The sequence below is a fragment of the Oryzias melastigma genome, linkage group LG4 (assembly GCF_002922805.2).
Source record: "Oryzias melastigma strain HK-1 linkage group LG4, ASM292280v2, whole genome shotgun sequence".
Classification (NCBI taxonomy): Eukaryota; Metazoa; Chordata; class Actinopteri; order Beloniformes; family Adrianichthyidae; genus Oryzias; species Oryzias melastigma.
In genome coordinates this window covers 29,274,201-29,277,009 of record NC_050515.1, presented here as the reverse complement: position 1 = coordinate 29,277,009, position 2,809 = coordinate 29,274,201, and positions in this window count along the sequence as shown.

The following is a 2,809-nucleotide window of genomic DNA, read 5'->3' as shown; positions in this document are numbered from 1 at the left end:
CTCTCAGACGGCCTGTCGTCATCACGCTCTGCGCATTTCCGGCCGGATGGAGGGATGAGGGCTGCTCATGGATGCTGAATCCTGTTACATCCTCAGGCTGAAGGCCGCTCCTCCCCTCCACCTGCTGGCAGGTGGAGCACCCTGGAGTCACGGACGAACCCAAACCACATCATGACGATACATGAAAGCTCCATTTATGGAGAAATGGATGGATGGATGGATCGATGAATGAATGAATTTTTGAATGAGCCACAAAACCTTAAGGTTCCAATGTCAAAACTGGTTTTGAGGAATCTGGTTTATGGGAGACCAGGCTCGTGTCTGGAACTTTAATGTTTAATAAACTTCAATAAAAACTAACTGTAAAGGAGTAAACGTGGCGATGCGAATGGCCTGATGAAAATAAACAGAAAAGCAGATCTAAAATGTACAGAAAACCAATCATTAACATCACTTATGGTCTGGGTCAGGAGTCTGCAACCTGAGGCTCCGGAGCCACATCCTTCATCCCTCCACGGTGGCTCTTTGGCTTTGAGGAAAAATGCTAACAATTTCAGTAAATTATACGTTTGTAGTTAATTTCTTTTACTTTATTAAGTTTTGTCATTTGCATTTTTATTTTTAACATGTCAGACAAATGAGAAAATAATGATAAGAGAGTTTTATTATTAGAATAAGAATAAAGTACAAATACATTTATTTGTTTAAATGTTGTCATGTTTATATAGGGGCGGCCATGGTGCAGCGGTAGGGCGGTCGACTCCTGATCAGAAGTGAGCAGGTTCCCACTCTGCCCGCCCATGTGTTGAAGTGTCCTTGGGCAAGACACTGAACCCCAAATTACCTCTGGTGGGAGGTTGGCGCCAGTGTTCGGCAGCGGAGCCATCATCAATAGGTGAATGGGTGAATGGGTGAATGGGTCTGTGACTGTGAAGCACTTTGGGCCCTTGAAGGAGGGTAGAAAGCATAGTATACGCCATTTACCATTTACCATATTCAATGGTAAAGAGGTGGAAATGGATGAAGCGCACCCAAGTCCTAAAAATTGAAAATACCATGTTTGATTTGACACAAGGTTCATTTTATTTTGAAGGGAATTTATGTGCTGCTGTCAAAAGGTTGAACAAAGAAAGTTATATTAATTCAAGTATTCTAGTTATTTAAAACACATTTTATATAAAGCAATGCCTATAAAAATAGATAGTTCATTTTTTAAATAGTGACTTTGTGGCTCTAGCTTGGTTTTGGTCAGTAAAAAACTGGACCAATCAAAGCTTGCAGACCTCTGGTCTGGGGAAATACTCGATTCTGATTGGCTGCCTTAAAAAGCTATAATACATAATAGTAATAATGCACACTTCTGGTTACTGACTGCACTGACCCCAGTTGGTAACCATAGCAACTGAAGGCACTGAAAAAGAAAAGCTGAACTTTAGTTCTGGTTCTTGAAGGCCAACAGGAGTGAGTGTTAACATGACAGCCTTCTGGGAAGAGAACAGGGAGGAGAAGCAGTGCTGGCAACCCTCCCCACTGCCAGGAAACATGAACGATGTGAACGTTCATGTTTCTCCTCCAAGCTCATGTCCTCTACCAGAGGTCTGGGAGCTTGAGGGTCCTGCAGTATCTTAGCTGTTCCTGCTCTTTTCTGGACTGAGATGTCTGAGGTCTTTCCAGGGATCTGCTGTAACCACTCCTCCAGTTTGGAGGTTCCAGACCCGAGTGCTCCAATTACCACGGACACCACTGTCACTTTCACCATCCAAGCTTTCTCCAGTTCCTCTCTGAGTCCCTGGTATTTCTCCAGTTTCTCATGTTCCTTCTTCTTGATGTTACCATGGCTTGGTACTGCCCTATCTACCACAACGACTTTCCTCTGTTCTTTATCCACTACAATGTCTGGTTGGTTCTCCATTACCATCATGTCTGTCTGGATCTAGAAGTCCCACAGGATCTTTGCTCTCTCATTCTCTAACACTTTCTGAGGTGTTTCCTTCTTTTATCTTGGCGTTGTGCAAACTGTTTTGGACCGGACAGAAGACGGAGGACGGCTGTGATGGTGGAATTGAGGGCAAAAGGGTATAAGAAAGGAAAAAGGGGTAAAAGAAGTGGGAGGATGATTGAAAGGTAGGATAACAAAAAAAATTACAAACAGCAAGTTACTTAAACCTTAAAGTCCCACTCCAACCATATTTTTCTCTTTTCTCATTATGAAGATGCAATTTTTAGCCAAAGTCAGAAAAAACTGTTGTTTTTGAGGACAGATATTCTGCAGAGCGGCAGGAGTTCATTAGAAATTCACCTCAGAGTTCTCTTTGGTAACTCTTTGTTAATATCCCATCATTCCTTTACAGCACATGCTTCAAAGTCAAGAACCTGGGGCCGGATCCGGCCCTCCAGATTATTTTTATTTTATTGTTATTAATGGCCTGATGTTATCTTATGTTTACTTCTAACTTGTAAAATTTGACAAAATATATTTTTATGGAGAATTAAATATTGAAAGTTATTTAGGGTTTAAGTTTATTTATTCTGGAATAAAATTCCTGTCTGTTTTTATTCATATTTATGCTAAAAAGATACGTTTATAAAGTTTTAAAGATTTAGTTAAATACATTTTGAGTTTTTTAAACCGCAGGTTTTCATCTGCTCCTGTTTGATCTATCACCATTTGAATGAAGAAATACTCAGAAACACAGTTTTAATCTAAATCATTTTATACATGTCCTCCATTATTAGAAAAATGCTACAAGAACATGTTAAACAACGAGATACTGTATATCACTAGAGATGATATGCTAGCTTGATGCGT